Source organism: Macrobrachium nipponense, chromosome 1 (genome assembly GCF_015104395.2).
Source record: "Macrobrachium nipponense isolate FS-2020 chromosome 1, ASM1510439v2, whole genome shotgun sequence".
NCBI classification, from domain to species: domain Eukaryota; kingdom Metazoa; phylum Arthropoda; class Malacostraca; order Decapoda; family Palaemonidae; genus Macrobrachium; species Macrobrachium nipponense.
Genome location: NC_087200.1, coordinates 191,083,379 through 191,101,945, shown reverse-complemented (window position 1 = coordinate 191,101,945; position 18,567 = coordinate 191,083,379). Strand labels below are relative to the sequence as shown.

Genomic DNA, 18,567 nt, shown 5'->3' with positions numbered 1-18,567 from the left:
GAATTTGATTTTGAAAGGACAGTTTCCAGACTAGGAACTCTCTCTCTTTTGTTCTTGAATTTTTCTTATGCTTAGGTGCTTAGTATTTCTCTCTCTCTCTCTCTCTCTCTCTCTCTCTCTCTCTCTCTCTCTCTCTCTCTCAGAATGTGAACTAATAGCGGTAGAATTTGAATCTGAAAAATTAATGAACATAGTAATATATAGACCTCCTAATACTAAAGAGTTTGACTTAATAATAGAAAAATTGGATGATATATGTAGAAATCACAAGGACTGGACTATTCTCCTATCTGGAGACTTCAACTTTCCTTTCGTAGACTGGAAAGAACGAATAGGAGATTGTGGTTGTACTTATACATATAAAAAAGAGAGTAATAGTAGTGCAGAAGATAAGAGGCAATTCGAAAAGCTATTAGATATGCTACTAGAATACAACATTCAACAAATAAATCACCTGCCAACAAGAAAGGAAAATACTTTAGATCTAGTATTTGTGAACGAGATGAATTATGTTAAAGAAATAATAGTTTATAATGCGAGTATTTCAGACCATAATGTCATAGAATTAACGGTCCATTCCAAAGCAAGTGAAAACAGAGATAAGCAAGAAATGAAAAAGTGGGAAGGATATGGAAAATACAACTTCTACAGTAAAAATATAAAATGGTCAGAAATAAATGAAGAATTAAACAAAGATTGGGATAACATTTTCGTAAGTGATGACATAAGGGTAAATACGGAGATATTATATAAAATATTAGAGAAAATAGTGGATAAATATATACCGAAGAAGAAAAGTAAACATCAGTCATGCATACCAAGAGACAGAAGGATCTTGTTCCAGAAAATCAGAAAGTGGAAAAAAGGTCTTGCAAAAGAAAAAAATGCATGGAAAGTTATAGAACTAAAAAGTAAGATAGAAAATGCAGATCAAAAGATTATACAATCAAAAGAAAATGAAAAACGGGACTTGGAAGAAAAAACCCTAATAAATATCAAGCAAAACCCCAAACTATTATACTCATACGCGAAAAAGATGAATAAAAGAAGAATAGAAATAGGCCCTCTAAGAATTGAAAGGAGATTAACGAATGAAAAAAAGGAAATTTGCAACATATTGGCAGAACGATATAAGAGAGAATTCACCCCTAGAATAGATAATGAAGATAATGATATAGAAGTAAGGGACGAAAATAGCGAGAATATTTAGCTGACATAGATATTAATGAAGCTGATATTGGCAGGCTATAATGAAATTAAAATGGAGCTGCGGCAGCAGGGCGTGATGGAGTTCCTGCTATTTTGTTAAAGAAAGTAGTTCATTCTATCGCAAAGCCACTTGCAATATTATTAAGACAAAGTGTAGATACAGGCAAGATTTATGATGAGCACAAATTAGCATATATTACCCCTACTTTCAAAAGTGGATCAAGACTAGAGGCAAGTAATTATAGGCCTGTGAGTCTAACATCACATATTATGAAAGTGTATGAAAGGGTAATGAAGAAAAATATTATGAAACATTTAATAAAAAATAATTTGTTTAATATAGGACAACATGGTTTTGTACCCGGAAAAAGTACACAAACCCAACTGTTAGTCCACCGTGAGAACATATTCAAAAATATGAAAAGCGGAAATGAAATAGATGTGGTTTATCTAGACTTTGCAAAAGCTTTTGACAAGGTAGACCATAATATATTAGCAAAGAAAATTAGAAAACACAATATCGTGGATAAAGTAGGAAGATGGTTAAAAGAATTTTTACACAACAGAAAACAGATAGTTATTGCAAACGATGAGAAATCGGATGAAGCCAAGGTAATATCCGGTGTGCCACAAGGTACGGTGTTAGCTGCAATACTGTTTGTTATTATGATTAAAGACATAGACAGTAATGTTAAGGATTCGGTAGTGAGTAGTTTCGCCGATGACACAAGAATAAGTAGAGAAATTACTTGTGATGAAGATAGGAACGCTCTACAGAGACCTTAACAAAGTATATGATTGGGCAGAGGTAAATAGGATGGTATTTAACTCTGATAAATTTGAATCAATAAATTATGGAGACAGAGAAGGAAAGCTATATGCATACAGGGGACCTAATAATGAGACAATCACAAATAAGGAAGCAGTTAAAGACCTTGGTGTGGTGATGAATAGGAACATGTTATGCAATGATCAAATAGCAATTCTATTGGCAAAATGTAAAGCAAAAATGGGAATGTTGTTACGGCACTTCAAAACAAGAAAAGCTGAACACATGATTATGCTTTATAAAACATATGTTCGTAGTCCACTTGAATATTACAATATGATATGGTACCCACACTATCAAAAGGATATTGCAACAAAATAGAGTTGTAACAAAGGTCCCTTTACAGCTAGAATAGTAGAAGTTAAGGACCTTGACTACTGGGAAAGACTACAATCCTTAAAATTATAAAGTCTAGAAAGGAGAAGAGAACGCTACATGATAATTCAGGCATGGAAACAGATAGAAGGAATAGCAGAAAACATCATGGAACTAAAAATATCAGAAAGAGCAAGCAGAGGTAGATTAATAGTGCCCAAAACTATACCAGGAAAAATAAGGAAAGCACACAGGACATTAATCCACAATGCACCAGCATCGATAATGCAGCGTCTATTCAATGCGTTGCCAGCTCATCTGAGGAATATATCAGGAGTGAGCGTAGATGTGTTTAAGAATAAGCTCGACAAATATCTAAACTGCATCCCAGACCATCCAAGATTGGAAGATGCAAAATATACCGGAAGATGTACTAGCAACTCTCTGGTAGACATTAGAGGTGCCTCACACTGAGGGACCTGGGACAACCCGAACAAAATGTAAGGTCTGTAAGGTAAGGTCTCTCTCCTACTATTACCCACACAAATACTCTCCTTTTTCTCTTGCTATAACCCCTCCCCCCAACCTCATCCCCCTCCTCTGTGTGTGGGGGGGAGGGGTGGGAATAAATGGGGAGGATCAAGTAAGGTGACTAAGGTCCTAAGCCTATACGTTGCCTCTCTGGCCAAGACTACTAAATTATTTACCTGGCCTCCGCCTCCTCTCCTCTCTCTCTCCCCCGACCCCTCCTCTTCCCTTGTTTTTCTTCCCTTCTCCAATTGTATTTTCTTTGTCTCGAACATGGACGAGTTTTGTTTCTTTGAATGTTTTTTTTTTTGAAAGTATAATGATAGATATGTTTATTTTTGATGTGTTTCAGGGCCTTGAGTGGCGTTCTTATTACTGTGAGACTTATCATTTCTTGCCAGTCATTATTATTATTATTGTTATTATTATTATTATTATTATTATTATTATTATTATTATTATTATTATTATTATTATTATTTATTTGGACTGAAGATGAACCCAGAGAAGGATTCGAAAGCTTTTATCAAGTGCTTATAAATTATACACGAACTTTTAACATTTTTATTATTGTGGACCTCTTCGAATATTGTATAAGTTCTCGTGATAGCGAGTTTTTCCCCCAGCAAACAATTATTATTATTATTATTATTATTATTATTATTATTATTATTATTTATTTATTTATTTTTTTATTTTTTTATTTTTTTTTGCTCTATCACAGTCCTCCAATTCCACTGGGTGGTATTTATAGTGTGGGGTTCCGGGTTGCATCCTGCCTCCTTAGGAGTCCATCACTTTTCTTACTATGTGCGCCGTTTCTAGGATCACACTCTTCTGCATGAGTCCTGGAGCTACTTCAGCGTCTAGTTTTTCTAGATTCCTTTTCAGGGATCTTGCGATCGTGCCTAGTGCTCCTATGATTATGGGTACGATTTCCACTGGCATATCCCATATTCTTCTTATTTCTATTTTCAGATCTTGATACTTATCCACTTTTTCCCTCTCTTTCTCTTCAACTCTGGTGTCCCATGGTATTGCGACATCAATGAGTGATACTTTCTTCTTGGCTTTGTCAATCAACGTCACGTCTGGTCTATTTGCACGTATCACCCTATCCGTTCTGATACCATAGTCCCAGAGGATCTTTGCCTGATAGTTTTCTATCACTCCCTCAGGTTGGTGCTCGTACCACTTATTACTGCAAGGTAGCTGATGTTTCTTGCACAGGCTCCAGTGGAGGGCTTTTGCCACTGAATCATGCCTCTTTTTGTACTGGTTCTGTGCAAGTGCCGGGCATTGTCGCTTGCTATGTGGTTTATGGTTTCTTAGTTTTTCGTATTGCACTTCATACATATGGGAGAGATGTTATTTCCATCTATCGTTCTTTGAATATATCTGGTTCTTAGGGCCTGATCTTGTGCCGCTGTTATCATTCCTTCAGTTTCTTTCTTTAGCTCTCCCCTCTGTAGCCATTGCCATGTGTCATCGCTGGCTAGTTCTTTAGTCTGTCTCATGTATTGTCCGTGCATTGGTTTGTTGTGCCAGTCCTCTGTTCTGTTTGTCATTCTCCTGTCTGTATATTTCTGGGTCTTCGTCTACTTTTATTAGTCCTTCTTCCCATGTACTCTTTAGCCACTCGTCTTCACTGGGTTTCAGATATTGCCCCAGTGCTCTGTTTTCGATGTTGATGTAGTCCTCTATACTTAGTAGTCCTCTCCCTCCTTCCTTTCGTGTTATGTATAGTCTGTCCGTATTTGCTCTTGGGTGTAGTGCTTTGTGTATTGTCATATGTTTCCTGGTTTTCTGATCTATGCTGCGGAGTTCTGCCTTCGTCCATTCGACTATTCCTGCGCTGTATCTGATTACTGGCACTGCCCATGTGTTTATGCCTTTTATCATATTTCCTCCATTGAGTTTTGACTTGAGTATCGCTTTGAGTCTCTGCATATATTCTTTCCTGATCGTGTCCTTCATCTCTTGGTGTTTTATATCCCCTCCTTCCATTATTCCCAAGTATTTGTATCCTGTCTCATCTATGTGGGTTTTGATGCTCTCCATCTGGTAGCTTTATCCCTTCAGTTCTCGCTTCTACTTTGCCTTTTTGTATGTTGACTAAGGCGCATTTTTCTATTCCAAACTCCATCCTGATGTCCCCAGATACAATCCTTACAGTCTGGATTAGGGTACCTATTTCCTTGATGCTCTTACCATACAGCTTGATGTCGTCCATGAACATCAGATGGTTGATTCTGTTGCCTCTTTTCTTGAGTTGGTACCCGGCATCCATCTTCTGTAGTACTTTTGTCATGGGAATCATGGCTACTACGAAGAGTAGTGGGGACAGTGAGTCACCCTGGAAGATCCCTCTCCTGATATTAACCTCTGCTAGTCTTATTCCAGAGCTTGTAAGTATTGTATTCCAGTTGCGCATTGTATTTATTATTATTATTATTATTATTATTATTATTGTTATTGTTGTTGTTGTTGTTGTTGTTGTTGTTGTGCATTCAAACTATGTTTTCATCTCCATAAGTGTAACTGCTTATTTTGTTATTTAGAATATAAAGCAGAAAGCTTTCGATGACCTGCACGGTCCTCCTTTACTAGGAGGACCGTGCAGATCATCGAAAGCTTTCTGCTCTACATATTTCAAATAGCAAAATCAAAAGACATACTACTGTGGATTTACTTTCCCAATAATAATAATAATAATAATTGGTAAACCTCTCTATCATGAGAGATTTTAAAATGTTATTAAAGGTCCAGAATAATATAAACGTTAAAAGCTCGTGTAAAACTATATAAAAACTGGACAATAGCTATCGAACCCTTCTCTGGGTTCATCTTGGACTGAAGGTGGTCTCAGAGAAGGGTTCGAAAGCTATTGTCCAGTTTTTATAAAGTTTTACACAAAATTTTAACGTTCATATTATTGTGGACCTTTTTGAACAAAATAATAATAATAATAATAATATACTTTATTAAAAGTAATGGCTACTTCAGCAGCATTACACTTGTAGAGATTCTTCTCTATTTTGCGAATAGCGGCTTTTTCAGTGCTACTTAAACAGGCTAGTAGAGCGCCTATAGAGGTCATGGTAAAATGCGGCGCCTACGTAGGTATGACTACCATGCGACTGTCGAAGAAACTCTCGTGCCACGCCCAAGAGGGGGCTATAAAGAATCACGCCCGCACCAAACATCACGAGGCCATCTCCCGAGATGTCATCATAAAGAACACGAAGATCATCGGGAAGGCCCCTGATGCCCGACGGTTGCGCCTGCTGGAGGCGCTACTCATCCAGCAAATAAAACCTACTCTGAATACGACGCAGGAAGAATTTCTCCTCCCTACGAGTATGAGAAGACCTGCCACCAACAATGACACCACCGATCATGACAACTCTATGGATGACAACGCCCCCGTACGAGGTACTCCTGCAGCCGATGGAAATCAAAGTAGCCGTGACGTCCCACAGCGTAGCGCAACGCCCATCAATGTTACAGCGCCGCTTAGGAGGTCCAGGCGGCTGCAGGATATGCTGCAACGCAACCATCGGCCCGAAGAAAGTGGCTTGAGACCTGGCTCAGGCAGCCAATGAAAACAAGACTCACCGCCACCAGCCAATAGGAGACAAGCATGGGGCAGACCCCCTGCTGTCAACCACAGATATAAGGAGGACGGACACCGCACCAAGATCAGTCCACCCTCAGCTTCCCAGCCCGAGGATGTCTGGCAGCTCCAGACGAAAGCTCGCTTTAAGAAAGAGAGAGAGAGAGAGAGAGAGAAAATCGTTAATATACACCTATTTTGACTGCATTTTACCATGACCTCTATAGGCGCTCTACTAGCCTGTTTAAGTAGCACTGAAAAAGCCGCTATTCGCAAAATAGAGAAGAATCTCTACAAGTGTAATGCTGCTGAAGTAGCCATTACTTTTAATAAAGTATGCTTGAGAGAGGGTCTGCTTCCTAAGTACAATAATAATAATAATAATAATAATAATAAAGGAAACTGCTCCTCTTACGCAACAGACAAGTCAGTGTACATCAGAAGATCACTTGACTGACACTTTTCCACGCTGGGTAATTCGATTCCAGCATTTCTCATCAAGGATACACGGGAACCTTAGTGTTTGGGGTTATAAAAAGGCGGCTGGCCAGTGTTTAGACCTGGATCGGATGACTTGGTTCGTAAACGGATTTAAACACCGTTCGTAACCAACTGGTTTTTGTTGAGAGTTGATATATATATACGTATATATATATATATATATATATATATATATATATATATATATATATATATATATATATATATATATGTACGTACACACACACTCTGATCCACGTCTGAACGGTATTAAATTCCCGTAAGTAAAAGATATATATATATATATATATATATATATATATATATATATATTATATATATATATATATGTGTGTGTGTGTGTGTATGTGTGTGTGTTTGTGTGCGCGCTTGCTTGCTTTGATTACCAAGCCTTACGTAGGTACCTCTAGACTTGAATACAAAAAATAAAAAGATTAAAGATAAAACCCTTCCTGTAGAATATATTGTTATTATTATTATTGTTATTATTAATTAATTATATCTGTAGATTAAACCTATTCAGATGGAACAAGCACACCAAAGGGGCCACTGACTTGAAATTCAAGCTTCCAAAGAATGTTGGTTTCAACCTCCCACCGCAGACTACTCACTGCAGCAGTAACAAGTCGTCATGAGACAGTGCCAGCGATTTTTCATTGCCCTGGGGAGACCCGAACCCGCGACATCTGAGTGGCATGTCAAAACTCTAACCACTATAGTACCAGCGGACCGGCTATTATGTAAGGGAAGTCGCTCTTTCACTGCGATGTGGGAATTTGGATGTACGAAAAATTGACAGCCATAAACAAGGCGTGATCCGACCTCCAACTTACCCTGGGCGCGTGCTAAAACCTACGGTCGAATAGAGCGTTGTTTCACCAACGAAAATTTAAATAAATACACTATATTTCGTTAGAAATCATTTTTCTGAACTGTTTAACATGCACATTATTTTTTTTTTTTTTACATTTTCATTCCAATAAATAAATCATAGGTATCCTATCCTAAAATTCCTGTATCTTTATCTCACAGCAAAACACCTATTTCAGACTTTTTTTTTAAGGTTTTTTTCTAGACCCCCCACCCCCTCCAACAATAACAACAGTAGCAAAGTAGTTTGTAGGCTTACTCACCGAATAAGCGAATATTACATAAATATTCTGAGGTTCAGTAATTCCACAAGTTTTTGTCTGTTCCTTATATATATATATATATATATATATATATATATATATATTATATATATATATATGTATATGTATATATGTATTGTATGTCAGCATCGACTTATACCTCTCTTGATGGTCGTGTGGGTTAAAGCGCGTCGCTGTACGTTCTGAATTCTTGGTTTCCTTGGTTCGAGTCCATGAGCCGACGAATTTCTCAACAACTAAAACATTTCCTATCAGTAACATATATGAAAATATATTAATTCCGAGGTAGAGTGAATTTGATATTAAAGGACATTTGTAGCTTATGGTGATGTGATAAAATTCACTTCATATTGTATGTATGTATGTATATATATACATATGATATACATGTAAACATACATGTATGATATGTATATATATTTGAATATATATATATATATATATATATTATATATATGTGTGTGTATGTATGCATGTATGTATATATGTATGTATGTATTTATATATATTGAACATGAAACGTTATTGCTACCCTGGCATGCCGTATACGTCATTAACCTCACAGCATGAAATATAATTATTGTTATTATTAAATGAATGAATGTCCGTAACACTAAAAACAATAAATATATTGTCTTGTACAGACACAGTGTAGGTAATCCATTAAATCCCAGGGGTGGAAAAGAGGTTAGAGATAGTGATACAGATTAGTTTCATAAGAAGAATATCTTTTGGCAGAAGTCAAAATCTATGACAGTATACACTTAAATAAAATATTACAGAAAAATAAAATGAAAAGAGAAATTTTTTTATTTTTTGAAGATAAATTTTTTTATTTTTTTTTATTTTTGAGAGGCAAACTTTAGAACAATTTAAATTTGTAGCAATTCGAGAAATTGATATAATAAATTTGAGAGATATTTGTAGGGAACGTTTACCAAATTTGAGAAATATTTTTAAGGAAATGTTTATCAAATTTGAGAGATAGTTGTAGGAAACTTTTACCAAATTTGAGAAATATTTTTAAGGAAATGTTTATCAAATTTGAGAGATAGTTGTAGGAAACTTTTACCAAATTTGAGAAATATTCTTAAGGAAACGTTTATCAAATTTGAGAGATATTTGTAGGAAACGTTTATCAAATTTGAGAGATATTTGCAGGAAAAGTTTATCAAATTTGAGAGATATTTGTAGGAAACGTTTATCAAATTTGACAGATATTTGTAGGAAACTTTAATCAAATTTGAGAGATATTTGTAGGAAACGTTTATCAAATTTGAGAGATATTTGTAGGAAACGTTTATCAAATTTGCGAAATATATGTAAGAAACATTTATCAAATTTGACAGATATTTTTTAGAAAACGTTTATCACATTTGAGAGATATTTGTAGGAAACGTTTATCAAATTTGAGAGATATTTGTAGGAAATATTTATCAAATTTGAGAGATATTTGTAGAAAACGTTTATCAAATTTGAAAAATATTTGTAGGAAATATTTATCAAATTTGAGAGATATTTGTAGAAAACTTTTATCAAATTTGAGAAATATTTGTATGAAACTATCAAATTTGAGAAATATTTGTAGGAAAAGTTTATCAAATTTGAGAAATCTTTGTAGGAAACGTTTATCAAATTTGAGAGATATTTGTAGAAAACGTTATCAAATTTGAGAGATATTTGTAGAAAACTTTTTTTTTTAATCAAATTTGAGAAATATTTGTAGGAAATGTTTATGAAATTTGATAGATATTTGTAGAAAACGTTTATCAAATTTGAGAAATCTTTGTAGGAAACGTTTATCAAATTTGAGAAATATTTGTAGGAAAAGTTTATCAAATTTGAGAAATCTTTGTGGGAAACGTTTAACAAATTTGAGGGATATTTGTAGAAAACGTTTATCAAGTTTGTCATATATTTGTATAAAACGTTTTATCAAAATTGGACAGGATATTTGTTAAGGAAACACGTTTATTCAAAATTTGGAAGAATTTTGCTATTTTAACGGTTTGTTTATCAAATTTGACAGAAATTTGTAGGTAAACGGTTTATTGAAATTTGAGAAATATTTGTAGGAAATAACGTTTACCAAATTTTGACAGATATTTGTCAGGAAAAAACGTTTTATCAAATTTGAAGAGATATTTGAGGAAAACCGTTTAATCAAACATTTGAGGAGATAGTTTGTAGGAAACTGTTTATCAAATTTCATTTCGAGAGATTTTGTTTGATGAAAACGGTTTTATCCAAATTTTGAGAGATATTTTGTATGAAACGTTTATCGAAATTTGCGAGATATTTGTAGGAAAACGTTTATAAAATTTGAGAAAATATTTGTTAGGAAACGGTTTATCAAATTTTGAGAGATATTTGTAGGAAAACCTTTATCCAAATTTGAGAGAATTTTTAGTTTGTAAAGGAAACGTTATCAAATTTGAGAGATATTTGTAGGAAATGGTTATCAAATTTGAGGAATATTTGTAGGAAACGTTTATCAAATTTGAGTAATATTTGTAGGAAACGTTTATCGAATTTGAGAAATATTTGTAGGAAAAACGTTACATAATCTTGAGTAATATTTGTAGGAAACGTTTATCGAATTTGAGAAATATTTGTAGGAAACGTTTACCTAATTTGAGAAATATTTGTAGGAAACGTTTATCGAATTTGAGAAATATTTGTAGGAAACGGTTATCAAATTTGAGAAATATTTGTTGGAAATGTTTACCAAATTTGAGAAATATGTGTAGGAAACGTTTATCAATCAAATTTGAGAGATATTTGCAGGAAACGTTTATCAAATTTGACAGAAATTTGTAGGAAACGTTTATCAAATTTGAGAAATATTTGTAGGAAACGTTTACCAAATTTTAGAGATATTTGTAGGAAACGTTTATCAAATTTGAGAGATATTTGTAGAAAACGTTTATCAAGTTTGTCATATATTTGTAGGAAACGTTTATCAAATTTGACAGATATTTGTTAGGAAAGTTTATCAAAGTTTGAGGATCTTTTGTAAAGGAACGGTTTATCAAATTTGGAACAGAAATTTGTAGGAACGTTTTATTTAAATTTGAAAATATTTGTAGAACGTTACCAAATTTGACAAGATTTGTAGGAAACGTTTTCAAATTTGAGAGATTGTTGTAGGAACGTTTATCAATTTGGAGATATTTGTCGAAACGTTTTATCCAAATTGAGAGATATTTGTAGGAAACGTTTATTCAATTTTGAGAAGATATTTGTAGGACACGTTTATCAAAACATTTGAGGAGATATTTGTATTTGGAACGTTACCAAATCAAATTTGAGAGATAAATTTGTAGGAAACGTTTATCAAATTTGAGAGGATAGGTTTGTAGGAGGAAACGTTTATCAAATTTGAGATATTTGTAGGAAACAAATTTATCATCAATTTGAGAGAATATTTGTAGAAACGTTTTATCAAAATTTGAGAGATATTTGTAGGAAACGTTTATCAAATTTGAGAGATATTTGTATGAAACGTTTATAAAATTTGAGAAATATTTGTAGGAAACGTTTACAAATTTGAGAGATATTTGTAGGAAACGTTTATAAAATTTGAGAAATATTTGTAGGAAACGTTTATCAAATTTGAGATAATTTGTAGGAAACCTTTATCAAATTTGAGAGAAATTTGTAGGAAACCTTTATCAAATTTGGGTGATATTTGTAGGAGGGTGTTTATCAAATTTGAGAGATATTTGTAGGAAACGTTCATCATTTTTGAGAGATATTTGTAGGAAACCTTTGCCAAATTTGAGAAATATTTGTAGGAAACGTTTATCTCAAGAAACTAAAAATACCTCTGTTTGTGTAAGGGAGGTATAAAAAGGATTTATAAGGTTTGGTATAGCATAGTCAATCCACAAAACCTAATCAGAAAATGTGCTGCATGCAACATTCCGACCCATCCACAGTGTGCTGAGGTAATACAAGATTTGAGAAAAGATACAAGAATTTTTTGTTCAACATGTCTATCATGGATAGACAATGTTATTAAATCAAGATTGAATGTACAAATAGTTGAGGATGAGAAGAAGAAGAAGAAGAGGAAGAAGAAGAAGAAAAAGAAGAAGAGGAAAACGGAAGAGAAGTAAACAAAAATGAAATGACAGAAAAAAATAAGGAAAACAAAGAACAAGATAAAAGTATGGATGCAGAGATACTCATTGATACTACATATGAGGCAATAAAGCAGCATACCTACGAAACCAGAAATAAAAATACGATATGACAACAGAAAAGCAAATCCCGAAGAGGCTCTACCCAGATCTACACAATGACGGGAAAGAGGTGACAAGAGACAAGAAAGACAAAATCTGCAACCTTTTGAAAAGAGGGAATTGCAGATTTGGAGAAAGATGTTACTACAAACATCCTAAGATATGTCAAAACTATGAAATATATGGTAAATGTGCATACTTAGATGGATATGGGGATGATTGCAGAGATCTGCATCCAAAAATATGTAAAAACCTAAAAGAAGGAAAAGGATGTAAGTTCGACAAAAAATGCAAATATGCCCCCTCCCGGTAGCCATGAACCATAATCAAATAAATAACCAACCAAGTAATAAAATCCAAAATAAGAAAGAAACAATAAAGAGAGAAATCAAGAATATCAGGTAAAAGAGAAAAGCAAACCACCAACTGAGATATGCAGTGTCCGCAAAAAATTTCAAAGCATCAGCTCCGAAATTCTACTCAAGAGATAATAACTGTATTTATTATGCAAGAGGATATTGCAGAAACGGAGAGAAAAATTGCAGATTCAGACACAAAATGAATAATTATGATGAAGGAAGATCAAATATTATGGAAAAGTTGGATTTTTTAATGTCAGAATTTCTGGAAATGAAAAAAAGAACAACATACCAGAACAGGAAAGAGACATGGGAAAATCCTTATTACTACCAGTATTAAATGAAGGAGAAAACACGCAAACCATCATAGTGATGAATGCGCAGGGTTTAGTTACGAGTAACTCAAAAAGAAAAATAGAGTACTTAGAAGAACTAACCCAAAATGAAAAGAAAATAGATATAATGAATATAAGTGAAACCTGGTTATTCCCAAGAGACTGGGAATGATGATCAAATAAAAGGGTTCCAAACTTATAGATCAGATAGAAAAAATAGGAATCAAGGGGGAACCGCAATATATGGGAAAGACAAAAAACAAGGAAAAATATATTGAGAAATATAGTAACTCAGAATGTGAACTAATAGCGGTAGAATTTGAATCTGAAAAATTGATGAACATAGTAATATATAGACCTCCTAATACTAAAGAGTTTGACTTAATAATTGAAAAATTGGATGATATATGTAGAATCACAAGGACTGGACTATTCTCCTATCTGGTGACTTCAACTTTCCTTTCGTAGAATGGAAAAGAACGAATAGGAGATTGTGGTTGTACTTATACATATAAAAAAGAGAGTAATAGTAGTGCAGAAGATAAGAGGCAATTTGAAAAGCTATTAGATATGCTACTAGAATACAACATTCAACAAATAAATCACCTGCCAACAAGAAAGGAAATACTTTAGACCTAGTAATTTGTGAACGAGATGAATTATGTTAAAGAATAATAGTTTATAATGCGGAGTATTTCAGACCATAATGTCATAGAATTAAACAGTTCATTCCAAAGCAAGTGAAAATAGAGATAAGCAAGAAATGAAAAAGTGGGAAGGATATGGAAAATACAACTTCTAGTAAAAATATAAAAATGGTCAGAAATTAATGAAGAATTAAACAAAGATTGGGATAACATTTTCGTAAGTGATGACATAAGGGTAAATACGGAGATATTATATAAAATATTGGAGAAAATAGTGGAAAAAATATATACCGAAGAAGAAAAGTAAACATCATTCATGGCATACCAAGAGACAGAAGGATCTTGTTCCAGAAAATCAGAAAGTGGAAAAAAGGTCTTGCAAAAGAAAAAAAATGCATGGAAAGTTATAGAACTAAAAAGTAAGATAGAAAATGCAGAACAAAAGATTATACAATCAAAAGAAAATGAAAAACGGGACTTGGAAGAAAAAACCCTATTAAATATCAAGCAAAAACCCCAAACTATTATACTCATATGCGAAGAAGATGAATAAAAGAAGAATAGAAATAGGCCTCTGAGAATTGAAGGGAGATTAACGAATGAAAAAAAGGAAATTTGCAACATACTGGCAGAACGATATAAGAGAGAATTCACCCCTAGAATAGATAATGAAGATAATGATATAGAAGTAAGGGAAGAAAATAGTGAATATTTAGCTGACATAGAAATTAATGAAGCTGATATTGTGCAGGCAATTAATGAAATTAAAAATGGAGCTGCTGCAGGGCCGGATGGAGTCCCTGCTATTTTGTTAAAGAAAGTAGTTCATTCTATCGCAAAGCCACTTGCAATATTATTAAGACAAAGTGTAGATACAGGCAAGATTTATGATGAGCACAAATTAGCATATATCACCCCTACTTTCAAAAGTGGATCAAGACTAGAGGCAAGTAATTATAGGCCTGTGAGTCTAACATCACATATTATGAAAGTGTATGAAAGGGTAATGAAGAAAAATATTATGAAACATTTAATAAAAAATAATTTGTTTAATATAGGACAACACGGTTTCGTACCCGGAAAAAGTACACAAACCCAACTGTTAGTCCACCGTGAGAACATATTCAAAAATATGAAAAGCGGAAATGAAACAGATGTGGTTTATTTAGACTTTGCAAAAGCTTTTGACAAAGTAGACCATAATATATTAGCAAAGAAAATTAGAAAACACAATATCGTAGATAAAGTAGGAAGATGGTTAAAAGAATTTTTACACACAGAAAACAGATAGTTATTGCAAACGATGAGAAATCGGATGAAACCAAGGTAATATCCGGTGTGCCACAAGGTACGGTGCTAGCTGCAATATTGTTTGTTATTATGATTGAAGACATAGACAGTAATGTTAAGGATTCGGTAGTGAGTAGTTTCGCTGATGACACAAGAATAAGTAGAGAAATTACTTGTGATGAAGATAGGAACGCTCTACAAAGAGACCTTAACAAAGTATATGATTGGGCAGAGGTAAATAGGATGGTATTTAACTCTGATAAATTTGAATCAATAATTATGGAGACAGAGAAGGAAAGCTATATGCATATAGGGACCTAATAATGAGACAGTCACAAATAAGGGAGCAGTTAAAGACCTTGGTGTGATGATGAATAGGAACATGTTATGCAATGATCAAATAGCAATTCTGTTGGCAAAATGTAAAGCAAAAATGGGAATGTTGTTACGGCACTTCAAAACAAGAAAAGCTGAACACATGATTATGCTTTATAAAACATATGTTCGTAGTCCACTTGAATATTGCAATATGATATGGTACCCACACTATCAAAACGATATTGCACAAATAGAGAGTGTACAAAGGTCCTTTACAGCTAGAATAGAAGAAGTTAAGGACCTAGACTACTGGGAAAGACTACAATCCTTAAAATTATATAGTCTAGAAAGGAGAAGAGAACGCTACATGATAATTCAGGCATGGAAACAGATAGAAGGAATAACAGAAAATATCATGGAACTAAAAATATCAGAAAGAGCAAGCAGAGGTAGATTAATAGTGCCCAAAACTATACCAGGAAAAATAAGGAAAGCACACAGGACATTAATCCACTACGCACCAGCATCGATAATGCAGCGTCTATTCAATGCGTTGCCAGCTCATCTGAGGAATATATCAGGAGTGAGCGTAGATGTGTTTAAGAATAAGCTCGACAAATATCTAAACTGCATCCCAGACCATCCAAGATTGGAAGATGCAAAATATACCGGAAGATGTACTAGCAACTCTCTGGTAGACATTAGAGGCGCCTCACACTGAGGGACCTGGGGCAACCCGAACGAACTGTAAGGTCTGTAAGGTAAGGTCTCTCTCTCTCTCTTCTCTCTCTCTCTCTCTCTCTCTCAAAGACCCATTAAACCCATGTTGACCCGAGAAGTGAATTATGTACTGGTTATGTGTGGGGGGTTGGCGTTTAATCGAAAAAAAAAAAAAAAAAAATGTTATGGGTAAAAAAATCGCAGGCTGTGCTGGAGAGAGAGAGAGAGAGAGAGAGAGAGAGAGAGAGAGAGAGACCTTCTTTCGCGATAAGAGAGAGAGAGAGAGAGAACCTTCTTTCGCGATAAGAGAGAAAGTACCTTCTTGTGCGTTAAGAGAGAGAAAGAATATTTCTATCAACGCTTGAGAGAGAGAGAGAGAGAGAGAGAGAGAGAGAGAGCGTTGATTCTCTCTCTCTCTCTCTCTCTCTCTCTCTCTCTCTCTCTCCACCCATTTATCCGTCTAGGCACCAGAAAACATAATTTGAGACACGATATTGTTTGCACAGTGACATCAGCGATGAGGGGAGGAGGAGGAGGAGGAGGAAAAAAAAAAGAACTATTTTTTATATATAAAATGGTTCTTGTTACACCATCGGAGTTTGTATTTATTAGTTGAGTCTCGCCTGTCTGTCTGTCTGTCTGTCTTTCATCATGTTTTTGATGAAACATGAAAGGAACATTTTTTTTTCAGTGGGTCGACTTTATTGAACTTCCATTGGCGAATATTGGCTTTGTGTGGAATGCCGAAGTCCAGCTTGTGTTTTAATTGCCCGCCCGCTGAGGTTTATTACGGATGCGTGGAGGCATTTTATTCCTCTCTCTCTCTCTCTCTCTCTCTCTCTCTCTCTCTCTCTCTCTCTCTCTCTCTCTCTCTCACGTTTTAGGTAGATCTTTCAGAGCTTCGAAATATCATATACTATCAAGATTTTCTCGAGGTTATAAAGACACCTATAATCTTGTAGTTTCAATTTTTAAACCTACACAGGTACCTGTAACCCTTTGGTTCCTTTTCTGCAGTATTCGTATGCGCCTGTGATACTGGGGTTCATTTTCTTAAGGCTACATAGGCATCTATAGTCCTTTGATTCCTCTCATTTTCTTAAGTTACATAGGCACTAAAAAATATAGGGACCTATAGTCCTTTGATTCCTTTTCTGAAGGTTACATAGTCACCTATAATCCTTTGTTTCCTTTTCTGAAGGTTACATAGGCACCTATTATCCTTTGGTTCCTTTTCTGAAAGTTACATAGGGACCTAGAATCCTTTGGTTCCTTTTATTAAGTTATATAGACACCTATAATCCTGTGGTTCCCTTACTCAAGGTTACAAGGTTACATAGGCACCTGTTATCCATTAGCTCTCTTTCTGAAGGTTACAAAAGGACCTATAATCCTTTGGTTTCTTTTTTTTATGGTTACATAGGCACCTATAATCCCGTGTTTCCTTAAGGTTACAATGGCAAACCTATGGTACTGTGGTTTCTTTTTATTCACATTAGAATTTACAAAGCTTGAACCAAGTTCTTAGTTACCGAAATCAAACCTTTCCGACTGTGAATAGTTTACTTCATATTTTTGGAACTAATCTCAGAATTCAGTAGAATTAGATGGAAATGCAATTCCTAAAATTCAGAGCCGTTGATAACGGAGAGATTCCAAAATTTTCTGTTATGGTATTGTGAAATACTTTATGCTCACTTCAGTCTTAATTTGATTTTAGTGTTTTTTTAAGTAGCATCATGGTCTTTGATGTGGAGAATTATATTTTAATCGGGAAATGGACAGTTCTACGTCAAGAAAACTTAACGATCGTTATACAGATGCCGATTGTTTAAAAATGTCTCTTTTGCTGCATTTCTAGTTACAGTGTGAAAGATATGCATATCAGTGTGATGATAATCACATGAATACGTGATATATTTGTGCAGATGTACCACAGGGAAAAATGAACACTGAATGTATGTCCTAACTGGTTTCGTCAAAATATGTAAGCCATTTTCAGAGGAATAAAATAGTGGTAGAAATTTACAATACATATGCTATGGATACAGTACAAACGAACACAGAGATAATGGAAACCCAATATTCCCAGTGTTTCATTTTCCGTGGGATGCAGCTGTGCTTAGGGAAATATAATGCTGTGCATAAAAGGCATTGGATAAATAAACTTTTTATTATTATTATTATTATTATTATTATTATGGATTAAATAAATGCAACATCTGTTTTGTAATGGCATTGTTATCAATTTAACTAGGTATCAGAGTTATACATTTCTTAATTAGTATTATTTAGAGGCCTGGGATTTAAGAAAATTTCCAGTTTTATTGCGAAACAGAATCATTTTATCTGATTTTATTTAAAAAGAGAGAGAGAGAGAGAGATTAATTTAGAATAAGCAGTTCCTTTTTATTTTTCGGTTTTGTCCGACTGACTGCAAGGAAATGTCACAGTAAATGAATAGCCTCTACTATTAGTAATATGCTTCGCCAAATATTC

General features: G+C 34.3%; 1 protein-coding gene across 7 annotated transcripts in view; it reads left to right on the top strand.

Annotated features, from left to right (window-relative positions):
- Positions 1-18,567, top strand: part of LOC135219949 (uncharacterized) — a 290,474-nt gene that overhangs the window by 245,828 nt on the left and 26,079 nt on the right. The gene's annotated exons all lie outside the window — the stretch shown is intronic.